This window comes from Natator depressus, chromosome 5 (genome assembly GCF_965152275.1).
Source record: "Natator depressus isolate rNatDep1 chromosome 5, rNatDep2.hap1, whole genome shotgun sequence".
In the NCBI taxonomy this organism is placed as follows: Eukaryota; Metazoa; Chordata; order Testudines; family Cheloniidae; genus Natator; species Natator depressus.
In genome coordinates this window covers 44,459,064-44,481,902 of record NC_134238.1, presented here as the reverse complement: position 1 = coordinate 44,481,902, position 22,839 = coordinate 44,459,064, and the positions used below count along the sequence as shown (strand labels likewise).

At 40.0% G+C, this 22,839-nt stretch overlaps 1 protein-coding gene across 6 annotated transcripts in view; it reads right to left on the bottom strand.

Moving 5' to 3' along the window:
• The window catches only part of LHFPL2 (LHFPL tetraspan subfamily member 2), a 200,106-nt gene that overhangs the window by 142,308 nt on the left and 34,959 nt on the right, over positions 1 to 22,839 (bottom strand). For 2 of the 6 annotated variants that reach the window (XM_074952678.1, XM_074952681.1), the window contains exon 1: positions 10,528 to 10,810. The exons of the other annotated variants lie outside the window; for them this stretch is intronic. The gene's annotated coding sequence lies outside the window, so the exon portion shown is untranslated. Of the gene's footprint in view, positions 1 to 10,527; positions 10,811 to 22,839 lie in introns of those variants that run through there. 6 annotated transcript variants of the gene reach the window in all.

The window sequence follows — 22,839 nt, the reverse complement described above, 5'->3', positions numbered from 1 at the left end:
TAGTTTGCACCTGTACTTTTTCCAACACAACCAATAAAAACCAGGTTTAAAGAGTATCACACAGAGGTTTCCATCTGTTTAACAAAGTGCTTTAAAAATCATAACTTTACTTAAATCACAGCAAATTTATGTGAGGCCAAGGCCTGAAAAAAATCTGTGTCTTCCACGCATCCCCTTAATCACAGTCAAGATACAAATAGATTAATTTGAGCATAAGCTTTCGTGGGTAAAAACCTCACTTCTTCAGATGCATGGAGTGAAAGTTACAGATGCAGACATAGCATCTGAAGAAGTGAGGTTTTCAGGGGCATGCCCAGAGACAAAGAACTCTAAGGCTTTTCCAAGTGCTGTGAAGCTTGTGTTTGAGACACAGGAAGTACAGACCTCATGACAAAAAAATATAAAAGGCAGCTGCATCATCTCGATTGTGTCTTCATTCCTGCTTCTTACCTCTGGAGTAGCTCCATGCATCTGAAGAAGTGAGGTTTTTACCCACGAAAGCTTATGCTCAAATAAATCTGTTAGTCTTTAAGGTGCCACTGGACTCCATGTTGTTTTTGTGGATACAGACTAACATGGCTACCCCCTGATACAAGATACAAATAGATCACCATCTTAGAGACTGTGACCAGCAGTATGCGGGGAAAACGAGGAGCCCCAACATCACACAATATCTAAAATAATGTTCCTGAAGACAACAGTGGCAGAGATCAGCCAGTCCAGTCTGAAGTGACAAAATTGTAAAACCACTCAGAACTGTCTCTAAACAGTAGAATCTAAGAAAACAGAAGACTAACAGAGCTTGAGAAGGTTTGGGGTTAATATATCTTTTGAAGGAGAAAGGAGAAAAAACTGCTTGCAATGGAGAGAGTTCCAGTTGTATCTCAGAATGAGTGACCGTGATCTTTTGCCTCCTGATCTGAACAGAGGCAGGCTCCCTAAGGAGGTAGCAATTATCTATTCCTATAGGAGACAAGGGGAAAAAATATGATTTAAGAAAATACTACTGAGGTTTATGATGTGTTTTGAGTTCAACAGCAAAATACATTTGTCACATCCACCACCAAAAAGCCCTAAATCATAAAAATGTCCCTCTCCACGTTCTTGTATGCCATTTCAATGCTTGCTTCGGTTTATTTTCCTTTCATTTTTCTGTTACTTGCATCCTTACACATACCTTCCCATCCCCCCATCTCTTTCATAAAAGTTTGAAAGTAAATTTAGTGAAAGGGTCTGGCTTAACTAACCTGAAGAGTAAAATTCTCAACCTACCTACTGACTGCATTCAAACCAGCTGCAGTAATGCTAGGTTTCCTCAGAGCGTCTTGCCAGTGCTCTGGAAGCATCACTACAACAGGTCAGAGGACAGTTCAATCTCCATGTCCATTAAAGTCTGGGCCTCTCTCTGCTGAGATCTAGTGTTTTTTGTTATATGGATACATGACCACTAGGTGTTGGATCATATTAAAGAAGTTCTGTATTAAAATCACAAATGAGTTTGATTCCCCATAGTTTAAATTCCAGGGTATTACTAATTAAGAGGTCTCTTGGGTTTTGGTACTGTTTCTCTCCCTCTGTGTGTGAAACTTGCAAGCTGCTAATTGTGTTAGTACATTCTAAGACAGAGTCTGTTCTCAAAGCAATTCACAGAGACTCAAAGCAATACTCTAACAACAGAAACAGCACCCAGAGACTCCTCGCCCTTTTGTTGTATTAACAATTGTGATTAAAATAGAGATAGAGGATGTATGTGGATGGATGCTTGGTGTGGATAATAACTGAATGATCAGGGAGGTGCCAGCCTAAGAATCCAGTGTCCATCGGCTGAAGAAGGCGTCAAGTGGAAATAACCAGAGGACCCCCCGGAGGGCAGACTGGAATCCACCCAACAGCCTCAAGAATGGGAGAACCAAAGAACAAGATAACATCTAGCAGCACGGAGCCGTCAGGAATGTGCCATCTGCTGATTGATTCAGCAACAGCATGATGAAGCAATTCCCACAGACTGGCCTAGGAAGAAATTCCTATAAAAAGAGACTCTAAAAAGTGAGAACTTTGGGGTCTGATTCTGCAAACCAACTTCCAGGAGCATCAGATGAGCATCTGACAAGGCCCTGCTCCCTCCTCATGTCCAGGCCACCTGGCCAGTGGCTTGGCATGAGCAACTCTAAGGCTGGTAACTATGATGACAACCTTGCAGAACCTCTGTGTGTGTGTGTGTGTGTGTGTGTGTGTGTGAATGTGTGAATAAATATGAGATTGAATGGAATGTTATAGCTATAACTAACTGCTTACTATGATAACAACCTTGCAGAACCTGTGTGTGTGAGTATGAATGAATGAGTGAATAAAGATGAGATTGAATGGAATGTTACAGCTGTAACTAACTGCTTACTATGATTCTTTCTGTATTCACAATAAATGTGGTATTTTGCCTTTTTCCCTTTAATAAGATCCTGCTGGTTTTTAATTTATTGGTACAACATTTTGGTGGAGAATTGCGAAAGGGGGAATATTGGTAAAAAACCTCAGTTATTGTAAATATTGGTGTGCACACCGCCAGCTCTAGTGAGCTAGGCATTTCTATTAGGTTAACCAGACCTGCTGGCCTCCGAGAAGGTAGCAGGGGACCTGCTGGCCTCCGAGAAGGTAGCAGGAAAAACAGATTAAACCAGACCTGCTGGCCTCCGAGAAGGTAGCAGGGGACCTGCTGGCCTCCGAGAAGGTAGCAGGGAAGAACAGATTAAACTAGACCTGCTGGCCTCCGAGAAGGTAGCAGGGAAAACAGATTAAACCAGACCTGCTGGCCTCCGAGAAGGTAGCAGGGGACCTGCTGGCCTCCGAGAAGGTAGCAGGGAAGAACAGGTTAACCGGACCGGCTGGCCTCCGAGAAGGTAGCAGGGAGAAATAGGTTAACCAGACCTGCTGGCCTCCGGGAAGGTAGCAGGGGACCTGCTGGCCTCCGAGAAGGTAGCAGGGAAGAACAGGTTAACCGGACCGGCTGGCCTCCGAGAAGGTAGCAGGGAGAAATAGGTTAACCAGACCTGCTGGCCTCCGGGAAGGTAGCAGGGGACCTGCTGGCCTCCGGGAAGGTAGCAGGGGAAAAACGCATAGATTAAGCTATGATTTCAGAATCTAGGCTGTCACTTGCTAAGTAATACCAGCAGTGACAAAGAGATTGAAATATCCATGTTAAGATGTTTAAAAGAAAACAGGGTAAGCCAGTACCAGAGGGAGGAATGGAGTCAGAAGGAACTCCAACCTCACCTTTTGTTAAAGAAATTACACCTTTTAAACAAAACCTTCAAAAATTTGGGCACAGTCCTTGGACTAAACAAGCCCTAGCTGATCTCTGCACTATTTCGGACCTAGAGGATAGATTGGCTCAGTATATCCTCATATACAAACCTTCTAGTGCTGCCAAAAGAGATGCAGCAGCAATTTGGTTGTTGTGGGAGGCATGTAAGGATTCTTCCCTCCGCTTGTCTTCATGTAAAGAGGAAAAGGCACAAACGGAAAAGGGAGCAGACAATTGGAAGGTGCTGGCTACAAATACCCAAAGCCAGCTGAAAATAGTGAAAGAGGCACTCCAGGAATACAAAAAGAGTGAAAAAGTTAACTCTGCAGAGGCTGGAGGGAGGCAGGTAAAGGGGGAGAAGGTCCTATGTATGGCACCCCCAGGCATAATTACAAAGAGAAAGAGTAAAAAAAAAAAAAGTTAACTCTGCAGAGGCTGGAGGGAATTAAGCAGCTAAACTTTGTGAAAATGTTAAAAAGGAAAAGTGTTAGAGAAAGAGCATTCTTGGTTTCTTTGCAGCCATTCTGAAAGAAAAATGGGCCCTTTTCCAAAGGAATGTCTGTAAATTAGCCAGGCAAAAGAAACTGATTAAAATCATTTGACTGGACAATTTAGTCAAATTTGCTAAAAGAACATAAGGGGGTTCTATTGGAACTTAACTGCCTCAAATGTATAAAGGGAATGTAAGATGTAAAAAAACAGAGCAACGTGGAAGGGATGTTAAAGAAAAGAAAATGTGTATGTATCTATCTCTGTGTGTGTAAATATGTAAAGTTCTAAGGACCAGTTGGTTTTGTTTTAAATAATGCCACTAAAAATCCATTTGACTCTTTAATTCAAAGTTGCAAAACTGACAGACCTTTTTGCTAGACACAGGTAATTAGTGTTGTTTGGCTTTGGGATTTGGCATTTAACCCTTAAAAGGTAACTCAATGCTTTACAAAATTTAAAATGTTTTTAAGTTGTGGCTGCAGCTGGGCAGTCAAAATCAGGAGAATATAAAAAAAAAATTCTCTCGATTCTTTTTGTTTGTTTGTTTGTTTTTGTAACAAAATAACAGATGAGAGTTGTAGAAAAAAAAAATTAAAAAAAAACAGTGCCTCTCTGAAGCAACAGCAGGGGTGAGGTGCACAAAACAAAAAGAAGCAATGTTAGAAACACTGAGTCTTAAAATGGCTCTGAGTAATCAGACTGTCACTTTGATAAAGGTACATGAAACCTCTGTAAGCAAAAAAAGAAATAGTGACACCTTATGTAAAAATGGATCTGGATAATGTTATAGAAGTTAAACTATGGAAGGAATGTGCATTTGCCCCAGAACATGTGCAGGGTATATTGTAGAAGGGGCAAAAGAAATGCAAACATACCATGCTACTTAATTAAAATGCTATTAGGGCTCCAAAGGGAGCCACAATAGGTTGGGTTTTCTTTTTCAGATTGCTGTGTGTTTTGGAAGCAGAAGTTAAAAGTAATCAAAACTCTGGTGAAAGTTGATGGTGTCCCTTTTAGTGAGCTGCTGATGGCTTTAAATCCAAAAGCAGGAAGCTTCTGTGAAAATGCAAATTACCTAAATGATAAAGGAAGGAAAGAACTAGCAGCACAAAGGAGCTGCAGATAAAGGACACACCTGGTCAGCAAACAAATTGCCTAAATAAAAGGCATGGGATAACAAGATAATTTTAATAAATTTAATGATAATAAGTATCCCTGTAACAACGTATAGTGTGTATGATTTTTGGAAAAACCCTTTAAGGTCGTATGGTAATGATGCTTCTCAGTTATTACCTGTAAATAAAACTTAAAGCTTAACACAGCAGGAAAAACATTATAAACTTGGTCTGCTGTATAAGAAGGAAAACTCAGGGATTTAATGACTAAACAGTGGGATAATTTCCCCATAACCCTTAAAAGATAAAAGCCATTGAAACCTGGCCCACCTATAGAACAAAAACAGGAAAATGTGGGGGCAATTCCTCTGTTTTGCCTGCAATCAGCAAGGGTATTTGTAAAAGAAATATTTTAAGCAATAATCTGCCACCCCAAAAGGGGTAGAAACATGTTCTTTTTGTCTTTCAGAAAAATCAGGAAAAGCTGATGCCAGCTGAAAAGTAACCCAATACCATGAATCTACTGTCACAATAGAAATTGTGTTTTGTGTTCTATGTTTTGTCTTGTGTTTTGTCTTGTTGCTAGCACTGTTGTGTGTTTAAAAAAAAAAAAAAGAAGATACTGAAGACCTGCAGGAACTTAAAAATAAATTAAGCTCTCTGTCCCAGCTACAGGACAGCCTGATACAAAAACAAGTACATGCCAACGTAGACTTGGTCCAAATTGGTCTGGGTAACCTAAAAGGCCGATGGAATCTTTAGTAATGGCTTAATACTACCACATGGCTTATCCATTAAAAAAAAAAATATATTAGAAATAGGAAACTACACAGCCATAGCTCTGGGATGCACTGAAATGCAGATACTTGCACGAGCTACTTTGGAACACAAAATGTTCTGCGTCATATTGGGAAATATTAAGGGTTTGATGCATTTGTTAAAACAAAGAAAGAGATCATTGTTTGACACTTATCAACATGAATGGATGCAATATGTTTCCAGTATTGTGAAACCAGACTTGTTAATGGGAGAAATTGTTGTCAAAATTGCACACCAACAGTCCCTGGAGGCAAAGGTATTGAAGGTTAACCCACTCCCCATATTACACATGGGATCCTTCTGGCTACCCTGGATCCTTCTGGCTACCCTGGACCTTGAGCCAGTGGGCTGGGGAGGGAGGGAAGCTATTGGACACTAGAGGTTGTATCGAATGGACTCCTCAAAAGTGGGTGTGCCTCACCTTGCCTGTTGCCCCAGAACCTTGTAGTAAAGATACATCACTAGGATCGTGTATGTGGCATGAATTGGAATCACAAACTCAAATTGCCTCACAGTACCTTCTCTTGAATAGGCTACATAGAAAGTGACACTGACGATTATAAATCTTAGTGTCAAAAGGGGGATTATGTTGGATCATATTAAAGAAGTTCTGTATTAAAATCACAAATGAGTTTGATTCCCCATAGTTTAAATTCCAGGGTATTACTAATTAAGAGGTCTCTTGGGTTTTGGTACTGTTTCTCTCCCTCTGTGTGTGAAACTTGCAAGCTGCTAATTGTGTTAGTACATTCTAAGACAGAGTCTGTTCTCAAAGCAATTCACAGAGACTCAAAGCAATACTCTAACAACAGAAACAGCACCCAGAGACTCCTCGCCCTTTTGTTGTATTAACAATTGTGATTAAAATAGAGATAGAGGATGTATGTGGATGGATGCTTGGTGTGGATAATAACTGAATGATCAGGGAGGTGCCAGCCTAAGAATCCAGTGTCCATCGGCTGAAGAAGGCGTCAAGTGGAAATAACCAGAGGACCCCCGGAGGGCAGACTGGAATCCACCCAACAGCCTCAAGAATGGGAGAACCAAAGAACAAGATAACATCTAGCAGCACGGAGCCGTCAGGAATGTGCCATCTGCTGATTGATTCAGCAACAGCATGATGAAGCAATTCCCACAGACTGGCCTAGGAAGAAATTCCTATAAAAAGAGACTCTAAAAAGTGAGAACTTTGGGGTCTGATTCTGCAAACCAACTTCCAGGAGCATCAGATGAGCATCTGACAAGGCCCTGCTCCCTCCTCATGTCCAGGCCACCTGGCCAGTGGCTTGGCATGAGCAACTCTAAGGCTGGTAACTATGATGACAACCTTGCAGAACCTCTGTGTGTGTGTGTGTGTGTGTGTGTGTGTGAATGTGTGAATAAATATGAGATTGAATGGAATGTTATAGCTATAACTAACTGCTTACTATGATAACAACCTTGCAGAACCTGTGTGTGTGAGTATGAATGAATGAGTGAATAAAGATGAGATTGAATGGAATGTTACAGCTGTAACTAACTGCTTACTATGATTCTTTCTGTATTCACAATAAATGTGGTATTTTGCCTTTTTCCCTTTAATAAGATCCTGCTGGTTTTTAATTTATTGGTACAACATAGGGACTAGATCAAGCCAACTAATTTAGTTCAAAGAGACCACTAAACTGTTATCAAATATTGAGGAACTGTGGTTACTGCCAATCTCAGCAGCTTTAAAATCAGTAACCTAGAGGTGGAAAGCTCCGTATCAGGCTGCCAATCTGGGAGGCCAGTGTGCCACCATCCCTAGCTGGCGCAAGTGTGAAGGCCCGTGCTCAAGAAACCAACTCTTTAAACAGTCTTGCCAATTGCCAGTCTCTAATCTCCTTTTTCAGCGAAGATTTATTAAGAAGATTGTGGAGAGGCAACCCTAGCATTTTCTAGGATCCTCAGTTTAACTTGTCCCCTTTTGTTGTAGATTTTAGGATAGGTCATGGAGACTATGACTGTATTACATGTTTTTATAGGCAGATGACTGGAAAGAGGAGTCTCTCGCTAACATACTGGAATATCTCCGGAGATTTGAGTTCAACTCCCAGCTCTGCCACAGACTTCCTGTGTGCCCTTGGGCAACTCATTTAACTTCTCTGTGCCTCATTTCCTCAACTGTAAAATGGGGAACTAATCATAGTTCCTTACTCACACCTCTTATCTGTCTTGTCTATTTAGACTGTAAGGTGTAAGACAGTTTCTGGTCTAAATAAGTCATCTCAACAATGCCTAGCACAATGGGGCCTTCCATCTTGGTGGCGGTCTCTAGAGATGGTGCTAGAATACAAATTCTGAAGGCTTCTAGCCTACATGTGTGAGGTTGCTAGGACAAACAGTCAGGCAGTTTGGGCTGCAATGCTATTGATACATTGATGACACTCAGCTACATCTCCTTTCCATCCAATTCAAACAATGCAGTCTCTTTATTGTCCACATTGTCTCGCTGAAGTTGCAACTTGGATTTGAGCTAGTAGTCTATTAATAGGCAGATAGCTCTTCGTGTTCCAGTCTAAAGTCTCATTCCCTCCCACAATCCCAGGTGCATCTGCATTCCCATGCTTAATTATTAGACAATAGGTCATTCTCCTTCAACCATAGCTATACATTTCCCACATTTCTGATACTCTGGTATGGATTTTACATTTGTACTCTTGATAGGCACTCTGTTTTAAATTTAAAAAATAGTGATTATATAGTAATGAAACTGTCATAATACCAATTATTTGTAATGTATTCACATCCCAAGAACATAATTTAACCTGTTTCAATATAAACGTAATAGCGGTGGGGAGAGGAAAATGGACTTTCAGTATGGAATGCCACTTTCCAAAACTGCAACCACAAACAATTTAAAAAAAACAAAACAAACAAAAAACTCAGAAATCATTGCAAACATTTAAAAGGTACTGAATTTACTATGAAATCTAATGACACTGTACAAATTGGTCAGTTACAAAGTAATGCTAGTTTTGCTGAACGTAAAAAAATGTTCAATTGTAAGGATGCTTTCAGATAGTGAAGAACAATAGGTATTTTAGCTAAAAGGAAGTGCAGAAATAAGATGCATGGCATAAAGGTGAAATGTAACAAGAAAATGAAGGATACCACAAATGCTATGTGTAAGCAGTCAAAATAACGAAAGGGAAAAGAGGATCAGACGACATTCAAAAGTGATCAAAGGATATCAACAGAAGTGGTGGAATAAAGAGGTGATAACTGTATTTAGCTGGAAAATAAAACTAAGGGAACAGAAATGGATTAGAAACAGATGAGTCTATCATTTAATCTAGGTGGGAACACAGAAACATCATAAATTTAGTTTGGGTGGTGTTTTGGTAGACAACTGAAAATTCTCAATGGGCAGGACAAAGCAAGGACTTCAGATATGGCCCAAGATTTCATGAAGTAGTTACAATGACATAAAAAATGAGGAATTGAACTATATTTTAGAAACGTATTCTCATTGTTCTCTTATTGTTGACTTGTAAATAACATTAGACTGTGTTAATATGGTTTGTTGTGGGCAGTAATAATTATGATTTATTTGTACTGCAATAGAGCTCAAAGTCTCAAATTCAGAGACCTCATTGCTCTAGGTACTGTACAAAGAAATGAACCCAGACTGACCTCTTACAAGAATCATCAGCAGGGTTGGAACTCAGATTTTAAATACTTGAGCTACAGCAGCAGTAGTAGGCGGCTACTATCCTCTATGTGGATAATCCACTAGAAGGGTACATGCCACACAAGTTCTACTTCTTGCTTTGTCACCAATTCAGTCTGTAACTTTGGGCAAGCAACTTAGCCTCCTTGTGCCTCAGTTTCCTCTTCCATAAAACGCGGAAGGATAATCCTTATCCAATTTTTTATAGAAGTTTTAAAATACTCAGATTGAAAGTATAGTAGTAGTAAGGTTGATTCTGACAATATGTCAAATGCCATGTATTTATTTTAAAAAAAATCAATAGTTTATTTTGTTATAATCATTTTTTGCAACAGATATTTAATTTTGGCCTAATTCTCTGCTCCAGATGTTCAAATCCACTCAAAGTGACAATGCTAATAACTTTTTTGAAAAGAAAATCAGCATAAATTCCTTGCATTATTGTCATATCCATGGGCTCCTGAAAAGATTAACTCATTATCTGGCATCATTTCTTTCTAGCTTTGTTTTCATTCTTTCCCCCCCTTTCTAAAGCTGACTGCTCAAGTACTATGACTGTAATTAAGAATTTATGCGAGCACATCAATGATTCAATAGATTGCAAAAGAAAATAGAGTAATGTAACAATAGAGCATTTCTGACTATTTCATCCTTTTTTTGAGATAATCTGTGTGCCCCACCATCACAGCCCCAGTCAAACTCCCACTCCTGGACATTCCCCACGCCACTTTGTTTGGGTCCCATACACTGGGCTTATGTGCTTTTAAGCTTTTCTGAGCCTGAGCAGAGTCCAGGCTCTAGGTTTCTCGGGACACTCTTGCGGTGCAGATTCTCTAGCACCTATCTGAAAAGCTGAGACCCTGCGGTCCAACTGCGCAGCCCTTCAGACTAGTGCTGGGTCCCCCAGACTCTCCAATTGCTTAAGCACCCTCTTTCCCAGAGTTCCAACCTTGTGGGCACTCTAGTTTACAATTTATATCTTCAGAGACATGATAGTTAAAGCAAAAAGATGCAAGCCTTGCACAGGGCTTCTAAAACTATATTTCTTTACTGTGGACAGCACAAGAGATACACAGATCTAGGTAAAAAGCAATAAAACATCTATGTACCATTCCCTGTCATAGTTTCCTCACCACTCTTCAGTATTCTTTGGGATTTGGTCAGAGTCCTTAGGGGTCCAGGATCTCCCTCCTGCAACTCTCAGTTTCTCCTCCAATTTAAGGTGCCACAAGTACTCCTTTTCCTTTTGCGAATACAGACTAACATGGCTGCTACTCTGAAACTGTCAATTTAAGGAGTGTCTCTGTCCAGTGCCAACTGCCTTCAGCCTTGGCAGGTCCTGCAATCAAGAAGTCTCCTCTCCCGTCCCTTTGCTCCTCTCTCCTGCCCCAATCTCTCTTTGTCTGTCTGACCCACCCAGTCATTACAAGGGGCTGCCCAAACACCTCATTTATTTATTCCCTCTGCTAGGGAAACTGCATTCCTTCAAACTCCTGCCCTCTGTAGAGAAGTTGGCAAAAACTGGTTTATCTCAGACGCAGTTCCTCTTTTGTTCTTTCCCACGAAAGTTCTGATTAGGAACTGACAATCTTTAACAACCAATCTATTCATAGACAGATGTCCCAGTGCCAGCCACCTTCCCTTAGCTCAACAGTTTGAACTAATGATACAGTGAAAGACAGACATAAGGATACAGACAGTTCATAAAATCAAACTGAATTTAATAAGTTGTACACAGATTCCTCAAATCATCACAGGCACACTGAATACAGAAATATCAACAAACAATTAAAATCTCCTTTCCTAAAGTAAATAATGGCATAGTAGTTTAAAGATTAAAATAAAGGCAGAGGAGGTCACATTGCTCTTTTTACCTCTATAAAACTATTATTGTGGTCTCTCTGCTCAAATCTTAAGAAAAACTAGGGTCTGGGACTACAGTCTGAATTTTCTACAACATTGATTTTTAGCTTTCTTAATGTCAGAGGAATTCACTAATAGTTCTCAGCTGCATGGGACAATGTCCCACCAGTCTCTTTGTTACAAATTAATGCAAAGATGGTTGCTCATTCTCTGCCTAAAAGGTATCTACCACGCACCATAAACTTCAGTCCTGGGCACTGTGAATCCAGACAAAGCACAGGATTATCCAAACAATCCTGAGAAAATTCTTTACCTTACATTAGGCCTCACTGCCGTTAACCACCTGTGCATTCTTTATAATTAATTATAGTGTACTTCCCTCTTCACCCCACTAACCTCTTTGGAAGCCTCTGATATGCAGAAAAATGCTCAAATTTGAGTACATCTCAAAAAAGAACTCTTTGTTCTTCACTGTAGACAATTCAGCAACAATAATAATATGTACAACTGCCCTGCTGGGTCGCTGAAATGATAAAGGTAGATTTAAAGGAACGATAAAGAATTAACCATTTTAGAAATTTTATCTGCCACAAAAGGATTGAGTATCTGTCTTTCTATTAAAAATAACTGCTGTGAACAAAAACTATAAACAGGTATGACTGACCACTTGCAGGCTATATTTAACTGCCATACTCAGGGTACCAAGAGCCTATATTCTACTGTTCTTTTAAAGTGACAGGCACATCACAGCAGCAAAGTATAACATACAGTACAGATTAACTTTGCATTTGTGAAAAACATTTGCAAAATTTTCAGTTTGGAAAAAAAGATCTAGATTTAAAGGATATCTAGTAAACACAAAATTACACGGTACATTCAGAAGTGTTCAGCGCCAACCTAACTCAATTCCCATTAACTGCAATGGAAGCAAATTTAGGCCATTGTGGAGTGCACCTGAAAATGCCAGCCTCAAAGCATGAAAAGTACTTTCACAGCTCTCTAAAACAGCTGACTCTGTTAAATCTTTTAAACTGAAGTTTTAACTTAATTACATTTATTGACCACCAAGACCTTTTAAAATCTATTATTAATATTCTGCAACAGGATTCAATTTATCTTCCAAGAAAAGTCAAAATACCTTTCACAGGGCTTGTCTATGTTTTAAACTATTTCACCTTTAACATGATTTTTTAATTCAAGAATAGCTATCTGACAGCACTATGCTAGCCATGGAAATGCCCATGAAAATACATGAGATAAAGTTCCCATCAAATAGATGACCATCACTAACAACTACATGAAGGATATTAGTGGGAGGAACTAGAGTAATATTATTCTACGGGAGAAAGGGAAAATTAGATGTGTTAGTTAGATGTATTCAAGTCTGCAGGGCCTGATGAAATTCATCCAAGGGTACTTAAGCAATCTCAGAACGGTTAGCAATTATCTTCGAGAACTCATGGAGGAAGGGTGAGATCCCAGGGGACTGGAGAAGAGCAAAACTGGTACCTATCTTTAAAAAGAAGGAAAAGACGACCCAGAGAATTATAGACCAGTCATCCTAACTTAGATACCTGAAAAAATACTGGAACAAATTACTAAACAATTAATTTGTAAGCATGTACAGGATAACAGGGTTATAAGGAATAGCTAGCATAAAATTGTGAAGAACAAGTTATTCCAAACCAACCTAATTTCCTTCTTTGACAGGGTTACTGGGCTAGTGGATGGGGGGAGGAAGTGGCAGAAGTGATAGATCTTCATTTGAGTAAGGCTTTTGACACAGACCCACATGACATTCTCATTAGGAAACTAGGGAAATGTGGTCTATATGAAATTACTATCAGGTGGGTGCAAAGAGTAGTTATCAAAGGTTTTCTGTCAAACTAGAAGGGCATATCTAGTGAGGTCCTATGGGGTCAGCCCTGTGTCTAGTATTATTCAATATTTTCATTAATGACTTGGATAATGGAGTGGTGAGTATGATTATAAAGTCTGCAAATGACACCAAGCTGGGTGGCACTGCAAGCACTTTGATGGACAGGACTAGAATTCAAAACCACCATGACAAATTGGAGAACTGGACTGAAATCAACAAGATGAAATTCAGAAAAGACAAGTGCAAAGAAGGAAATAAAAAATCACATGCACAACAACAAAATGGTGAACAACTGGCTAGGTGGTAATACTGCTGAAAAGGATCTGGAGATTATAGTGGATCACAGATTGAATGACAGTCAACAATGTGACGCAGCTGTGAAAAAGGCTAATACACTCAGGTGTGCATTAACAGGAGACAGTGCTTAATTTATGCCAGGCCTTGCCGAGGCTCTAGGCTTGGCAATTCATAGCTCCAGCACCTCTAGGCTTGCTGCATCAGTTATGAAAGAAAAAAATTGCTTAAGCCCCGGCACCTCTCTCATTACAAATTAAGCACTGACAGGAGTGTTGTATGTAAGACATGGGAGGTAAGTTGTCCCACTCTACTTGGCACTTGTGAGGCTTCAGCTCAAGTACTGTGTCCAAATCTTGGTGCTACACTTCAGGAAAGATGTGGATAAACTGGAGAGTCCAAAGGAGACCAACAAAACTGATAAAAGATTTAGAAAACCTCACTTATGAGGAGAGTTTAAAAAATGATGGGCAGGTTTAGTCTTGAGAAAAAAGACACCAGAGGGGGGATCCAATAAAAATCTTCAAATATATTAAGTATTGTTATAAGGAGGATGGTGATCAATGGTTCTCTATGTCCACTGAAGGTAGGACAAGTAGTAATGGGCTTAATCTCCACTATACAAATTGTTCCAATGCCACTGGGTCCTGCCTCAGTACAGGGGGCTGGACTTGATAACCTCTCAAATTTCCATCCAGCCCCAAATTTCTATGATTACATAAAAATTAGTTTTCATATCTGTAGTTTGGTTTCTGTTTAGATTTGTATATGGTGCCTCATCATTATTGTAACTAAAAACATACATGAATTATCTTCACAATGCCTCCGTGAGGGAAGTATTAGCCCAGCTTTACTGAGCGAGAACAGAGACAGAAAGTTTAAAGTGGCTAAGAGCACAGAGGAAGTCAGTGGCAGAGCCAGGAATTGAACCCAGATCTTGAGTCTCAGCGCTTTAACCACAAGGCTATCCTCTCTCTCTTTCTGATAGAAAGTACCCCTGGTTCTGGCTTTTATTGCTGGATATCCTATTTCTACTGTTTCAGAGCTAATTACTAAAAAACGTCCTCCCTTTTTATTCCTCTGTTGCTGCTGCCAGCTCACCCTGGGCTCAGTCCGGCAAGGTGCTGAGCACTCTGGCGCCAGTCCAGCAAAGTATTTAAGCACTGTATCAAGGATCAATGTTGCAAGATTGAGTCTCCTGTTGGGATGTTGCTCAACTGCTTGAGACAGGCCAGGAGATACATCCATTCTGGAAGTTAAAACAACAAGTCAGTAACAGGCATGAATTTCATGCAGTCATATGACAGCTATTCTCCTCCTAACGCACAAACAATAATTCACTCCATGTTTACAAATGGTATGACATAATATAATGCAGGGTTATATGGACAGAGCCATGTAGAATTACTATGAGAAACCAAATTACAAAAATAAAAACTAATTTAACCTCTCTATTATGTAGGATTCACTTCCCTTACTGCTGGGAAACAAACAGTGAACAGCCAACAGCTACACAAGTAAACAAATGAAATAAGACATCATCTAATCTAAAATGACAGAGGTTCAAAACTTACTCAATAACTAGCTAAGCCTCCCCATCCCGCAAAAAAAAAAAAATAGTTTTAAGTCAAAGCAAGCTTTTCAATTTTTATTTTTACTTAATGGAGTTGAGACTGGGCTGGTTTATGCTGTTTCTGAAGGTTCTTCCAGACTAGTACATGTTTCTTACAGTGCAATCAAGGATAGCGCTCAACTTCATTATAAAAAGCTCTAATACCTTTCTGCCCAAGATATTACCATACCTCTAACAATTCCCATTAGGGATTCCTTACAGGCTGATCTAAAAGTCTGAGAACTAGTCACCTGAAGTCATCTGGAGAAGAATGCTTTGCATATCTTATAACTCTTCTTGAGCTTCTCCTCCCCAATAATACACACAAAGCATCGAATTTTCTCCACAGTTTCATTTTGTGAAGATAGAATTTTATAGCTCTTACCACACTAGGATACAGAAGTGTTTTTCTAACTTGTGTAAAAGGAGAAAAAAGAGAAAAGATATGGTCTTATAAGTGAATTGTGGCATTCTTTGTAAGGACAAATTCTGGGTTCATCTGAAGGGCCACTCTGTCAGAAAATAACTGAAGATAAAGTCGTTTGATGGAAAAGGCTCCTGGTTTGCTGACTCTTTCTGCTGTGGTTAAAAAGCCAAGAAGAAGAAAACTTTAGCCTGTGAAGACTGGAGTGAGTCAGAAGTCCCTGACCATTGGGTAAGTCGAAGAGTTGCACACAGATATACAACCAGTCTCAGGAACCATTCCTTTTTAGCTGAGTAAGCTCTGATCAGGATGACAATAGCTTTGACCAAGCTGAATTTTTCTGGCTACTTTAATTATTAAAGAGAATCGAGGAAAGATGTAACCTCTCAGACCAGCCCAAGCAATTAAAAGTGCCTCCATAATACCTGCTTGAAGAAGTTAATGACAGGAGCAGAATTATCTATACTTTTCTGTTGGTTCTGGCCATGAACTGGCCCACTGGAGAAAAATACGATCTCACTGCTATCTGGCCTAAATCCTCTGAATGAGTGCCCATTCTTCTGGTTCCAGATCTTGCTAATGGAGCTAGTTAGCTTGCAGTCTGTCTTACAGGTGGTTCTAACAGAGAGTTCTTGACATCTCCAAAAAAACGTGACAGGACCATGCTGACTTCTGAGCTTAGTAACCCCCTGATCGCCTGAGCAGAGCAAGCTATTAAAAGTAGGGGATCACTGTCCCTTCCCCAAACTGCAGGTTAAGTGAATTGGGCGAAAGGGTCCCCTTGAATGTCCCTGGAGAGTACAGAAAGGGAGATTGTAAGAGAATGGACAGTAAGAACATCCCTTAGTCAAAAAGGAGCCAACCATGTAGCTAGTTGAGGGCCTATCCACAGGCCAGATTAGTTTTCCAAAGCTATTAACCTTTGTGGCTAGCTTGGGAGGTGAGCTGAGAGGGACAAGAGCAGACAAACAGGCTACACAGATGTTAAACCTGGCACTTCTGAGCTACTTGGAAAACTCCCTTGATGGTATTCAGGAAGTGGGGGCCTGTTAGTCTGTTGCTCCAGGCAGCACTGCTGGGAAAGGGCAGGAAGTTAGCGTCTCTTTAAAGTTCCGGTCTGAGACACTCCTGACTGTGACAGGGGGAGACCATTGTACGAATGGAAAGCCCTAATCGGTTCTCAACTCCAAACAGGACAGTCTCTTTCCAACAATTTTTTACCAAGACATAAGTAGACAGGCTTCAAAATGGGCTGCAGCAGAAGCAGCTCTCTGAGACAACATGAGTAGATGCAACAAGACAGGTTTCACTCAGACCTGAAGAACAGCTCTGCAGAGCTCGAAAGTTTGTCTCTTTCACCAACATTAGCTGGTCCAATAAAAGATACTGCCTCACCCACCTGGTCTCTCTCAGGTGTCACACAGGCAGTTTGATAAGGTGCCAGCAGAGGGAACAAGCAGCAGCAACTGAGAAAAAGCAACTTTTAAGCACCGTCCTCCAGACTAATGGAAATTGCAGGATACTCATGAGGTAAGGGCAACAGTTGATTTGGTATATGAGAAAGACATTACTCTGCCAATCTGCATGGTTATGAATTAACAGATTGAAGGATCCAGAGCCTCTGGCAACTATAATAAATATGCATACTTAAAAATAGTTTGATAAATAAGCCACCAGATCTGTAGGTGTTTTTTCATCCCTCCCCACCCCCTTATATTCCTAAAAAAGGGGGGAGAGGTTTACATGACAACAAAAAAATTAAGAGAGAGAGACACTGTGCAGTACTAGAATTTATACTCAAAAGTGCTGAACGAGAATACATTCCAAAATTCCCCTCATGTTTCACAGCTTTTTTTTCCCGTTGAGGTGGTTAGCAACTTTTAAGTATTTAGATTTCTTTCCTCATCTATTGTGGCTGTCAAATAGCAAACTCAAAATTTCCTTAACCCCACTCAGTCTGGCTTCATGCCTAAGTATGATACAGAAACTGAGCTGGTAGAATTAGTCAGTCTCTTGGCACTGGATGAAGATCAAAGAATCCATGCTGCTTCTTTTAGCTCTGGCAGCTGCCCCGTGCCAAAGTGCTCTCTTGTGCAGGGTACTGCAGGGCTCTAGCTTATCACCCTTCATTGTTCAATATGTATATAACCCTTGAGGCAGGGTATATGGCAAACTACATAATCTATTTTCCTGGGCTATTCTAGGAGGATTGGGAAGAGATAGACTGTGGGTTCTTACTCCACAGGGTGGATGTTATTTTATATGGACAAATTAAGGCTCAAATTATATTCTGTGTACTGACTAGCTGAGTGTCATCATATTTGTATTTTAAAATTTAATAAATAATAATAGATGATGTTGATAAAAAGCTCTTTTCATCAGTAGATCTTCATGTGCTCTACAGAGAAGGACAAGTATTCATGAACCTCATTTCTCCCCCAGCAATACATAATTCTTTGTTGTGTTCTTAATTTTGTACAGAGTTTAGGACTTAGACAAATACTATATTAAATCTAAATAAATACCAAATCCTGATCTTGACTTTTGTAGCTCCCAGTCTGATGTTACATATCAACCGTTAGATACTTAAAGAACAGATCATCTTCACAGAGCTCAGTAATAAAGCGCAACAGTGACAAATTTGCTGAGGCAAATCTGGTGTACCATGACAGCTGCATTCAATAAGCAAAACCTTCAACTTTTGAACTTACCAATAGCATAATAAGTAACATCACTAGCATCCAGTGAAAATAAATTAAATTTTATTCAGAATGTTAATCCCACCGATTTAGGCAAATAGATAGGATGTGATCCTGCAATGCATTCTCAGGCAACCCTCTATCCACTTCAGTGAAATTTTTGTTTGAGTAAGCGCAAGATCAGACTCAGTTTGCAATTCATCTTTGATTTTTTTATAAAGTTACACTACATTCAATTCTGTGGGGGGGGGGGAAGGGGGAGCATTTATCTTGGTTAAGTAAAAGTAAAAATCTTACTGGTTTTAACATGTTTTTGCCAGATAAACCCTGTGCACATATGCATGCCATGCATGCACACACTACTCACATTAATTATATATGCATAGCGAACACTAAATTACACATACTAGTTGTGTATTATAAAAACTAGTTGTGTATTATAAAACCAAATCACAATTAGAAAACGGATATAAACAAAATGTATAACTGTTATAAGGGTAAAGACAATACATGGGCACATTATTTCCTTTTTTAAAAAAAATTCTAAATAGATAAAGCAATATAAAGGGAATTCAGATTTCAAAATAAAACCCTGATTACTCCTACAAGGAGATATAATCCATCCTTCTTTAAAAAGGAGAAAGGAATCCCTATTATTTGATGGTCTTAGGACACAGACGGGTCCCCATATGTTTTGTTTGGTCTTTTTTAAAATACTGGAACAAGCTCTATTATGCAGGAATTCTAAAAGCACAAGCCAGGCAAAAATTGCAAATTTACCAGTACTCTTTCAGAGTGAACACCTGCATCTGTCACTTTCATAGCAGTCGAACAATAGCAGCTACAATATAGACACAACAATTTCACACAATCCCCATATAGCCAAACCCTGCTGTAACTGATAAACTGGCAGCTCTTTGAAAACACAGACAGATGTTCCGTGTAACACCAGAATCAGTGTCTGCTTTCTTGCTGTTATATTCTCAGATTCCTGATGTCTGCTGCAACCAGAACACTGTTTACTCTATATTCTTTACAAAGCACATCTGAGGAAAGTGGAAGAAAATGAGGAGTTACAGAACTCAGTCAAAGGATAAATAATAGTGTACTATTCTCCAGGCAGAAATTCAGGCTAGAGAAATCTGTTGTTGGGACCCTTACAAAATGCAGTAAGTTTGACCATCACACTGCTTGTATTCCTATAGAAATTTTAAACAGTTGCACTCAAAAGCCCCTGATAATGTTTCTTAAACTATTTTTAGCCATCACATGTTAAATTCTTTCCCCACTATTGTTTTGTCTTCAGCGGTTTTATATATCTATAAAAGATGCTCAGTGAAATTTTTGTTCTACTCATGAATTAAGTTATATTTTTGCTATCAAAAATGTGTAAGTATCCATATTTAATCTTTAAATAGACAAAAGTAGGACAACTGGCTAATAAACTGGGGGGATTCAGTATAAAAATACATTAGAAAGGAGACACACCCATGGTAGGTAGGCTTAAAAATCTAATGTCCTTCAGCATAGTCCCATCTGGAAAAATCTTAATTTCTATAGTACATAGGTTTATTTTTTCCGGAAAACCAGTCTCTGTGTGTGCAGATTTGATTACAGTCAGTTTCACAGTAATTTGCAGGTCTGGTTCCTCAGCACCCACCACTCCGCAGCTCCCAGTAGACAAGTTTATAAATATGTGCCTCTTGAAGTATGAAATGACAGTGATTGTCAGTTTTCTTACCTTTGCAGAAGGGCAGGTGACACAATCTACCACAGTAAATATCTAAAACCCTCTGGTCATTGACTGTACACCTAAGAGAAAGACCCATAAGTGACTATCAGAGTAACTGCTGATCTTTCATTTTTCAACTTTTAAAAACAGTTATCACTTAAATCCATTCCAAATGGATGCTAACACTTCTCAGAAGTGTCAGCAAGGTTCTCTCTGCGAGCAATGTCACCACCAGCATACTGCGATCTGTCAAGAGTTGAGCTATAGCCCCTCTTATCCCCATTCCCAATGAATCAAGGGAGAAGGAGCTGGTGTCAAGGAGGAAGACAGAAAACAATGATGGTAGAAAAACAAGTAATGAGAAGGAAAGGTAGAGAATAGAAGTAGAGGAAGTATATATATACACACATGCACACGTATTTTCAATGAAAAGTTTGCTTCATACCATCTTTTGATTTTATGATTTAATTCAAACAATTTATCTGTTTCTCTCAAATACATAAATATGAAATTATTCCAGGCTCTGGACAAAGAAAAGCAGTGTCTCCTCCTGAGAACTAACCCCCTTTGAAGACTACCAAACATTCATTTTTTAAAATCCTGTAGGAGTGTAATTTTGTTGCACTTCCACCTAACATATTAGTCAGAGTCATTAACAGCAGAATGAAGGCTGGGGGAGAGGAGTATGATTGCTCTCTATAAACACAGCAGGGAGGTAAAACACAAGGGAGGGAGAAGAGCTATTTAAGCTAAAAAGACAATGTTGGCACAAGAACAAATGGGTATAAATTGGTCGAGAATAAGTTTAGGCTGGTAATTAAAAGGTTTCTAACCATCAGAGGACTGAGGCCCAATCGGAATTGTGAGGGCAAACAACCTAATGAGTTTTAAGAAAGAGCTTGATAAATGTATTAGTTGGATTGTATGACAAGTTGTAGAACTGTGGTGAGGGGGGTTGGACTCAGCAGTCCTACGGTCCCATCTGATTCATGTCTTATATTCCTAAATCTCATGATTAAGGGCTTCATATGGCCACCTGTAGGGATCAGGAAGGAAATTCCTCTTCTTCACCCACAATGTATTCTGGGTTTGGGTTGTTTTTTTTAAAATCTTCTTCCTCTGAAGAATCATAGATGGCCACAGCTGGAGATGGGACCCAGTATGCAGTGGGCTGATGCTCTGATATGGTACTGAGATTTCTCTGTCTCAGTGCACGGCTGGTGCATCTTTCACACATGCTCAGTGTCTAACTGATCATCATATTTATGGTCAGGAAGGAATTTTCCCCCAGATCAGATTGGCAAGGACCTTGGGGGCGGGGGGAGTGTCTTCACCCTCCTCTGCAGACCGATGTGCAGGTCACTTGCCAGGATTATCTGGGCCCTGCCACTGCAGGAGCTTCGGCATTGGTGCTGCTTGATCCCTCCAATTCTCTGCCTGTACCACACAATAGTTTATGCTCCTTAGGGCTGTAATACTTCTATCTAATTCAGGTGGCTGTATGGTGTCTAGTGGCCTGTGATACACAGGAGGCCAGACGAGATTATCTGGTGATCCCTTCTGGCCTTGAACTCTACAATTAACCCCCTAAAGTTTATCAAATCATAAACTGTCCCCACAGACTAAGTATTGCCAATCTTGGGTCTGAGATAAGTGCAATTTGGAAGGGGCGGGGGGGAACGGAAAGGTGGAAAGCCCTTTCAATCAGTTTTTTAATGGCAGCTTTTGAAACTGTTCAGAAGCTTGGAATACTAGAACTAGCCATAGCAGAGAGGCTCATGATAAATCCAATTTATCACATGGCTATCGCTACCACATATGTGACAGAAAAAGATATGGAATTAATAAATTTAAAAAAATAGTCACCTTCCAAAGAAGACTATACGCAAGCAAACACACTTATAACTAAGGCTAAGATTTGTCATGGAGGTCACAGAAGTCATGGAATCTGTGACTTCCAGAGACCTCCGTGACATTATCCGCTTCAGCCCCACTTCAGGGCAGTGTAGCTGGAGGTGTCAGCTAGCGGGGGCCCAGCAGCTCTCAGTTGCCAGGCAGCGGGGGGGGGACCCCAGCTCCCAGCCAGTGGGGAGGCCCCCTGCAGCTCCTTGCTGATGGTAGCAGCAGGGGGGACCCTGCGCTCTCAGCTGCTGTGGGTCGCAGGGGGGACCCTGGAGCCCTAGCAGAGATGGGTGCTGGCCTTCCTCCTTCCCATTTTGTCATGGTTATTTTTAGTAAAGTCACAGACAGGTCATGGGCTTTCATGAATTTTTAGTTATTACCCATGATTGGTCTATGACTTTTACTAAAAATAACTGTGACAAAATCTTAGCCTTACTTATAGCCCCTATATCTGAGTCCGGGAGCTGAGATAAACGCTCTTTGTACTTCAGTGCTTCTTATGAGGCCTGTATTAACCCCCTTCTTATTTGTCCACTTCAAGTGATCCAACAAAAAAAAAAAAGTCAAAAATGTGCTTACCTCAGCCTTCAAACAATGCAAAGAGTATGACAAACTGAAGAAAGACAGAGCAGACTATTGTTATCAGATTTATTTACTGGATTTTTAAAATCAAATAAGCTCCCATCGCAAACTCGGGGTGCCCTGACTTTAATTTCACAATAAAATTTCTAGTATAACAATAGCTCTTTCCAGCATGAAGTACATACATGACAGTAAATAAGATTAAGAAAATATATCCATGATTACCTGAAAATTTCCATTCTTATAGTAATAAGGTCCACAGATCTGCTACAAGGGATATGTCAAGCCTGTTTGCAGCATGGGGGCAGAAGTGTACTTCCCAGTCATGGGCAGCAAGGGAATGCTCCACCTGCTGAAGCTCCTTCTAACTGAGATAACTTCAACAGCCAAGATAATTCAAATCTACTTTCCTAAATTACAGACTGTGGTAAATA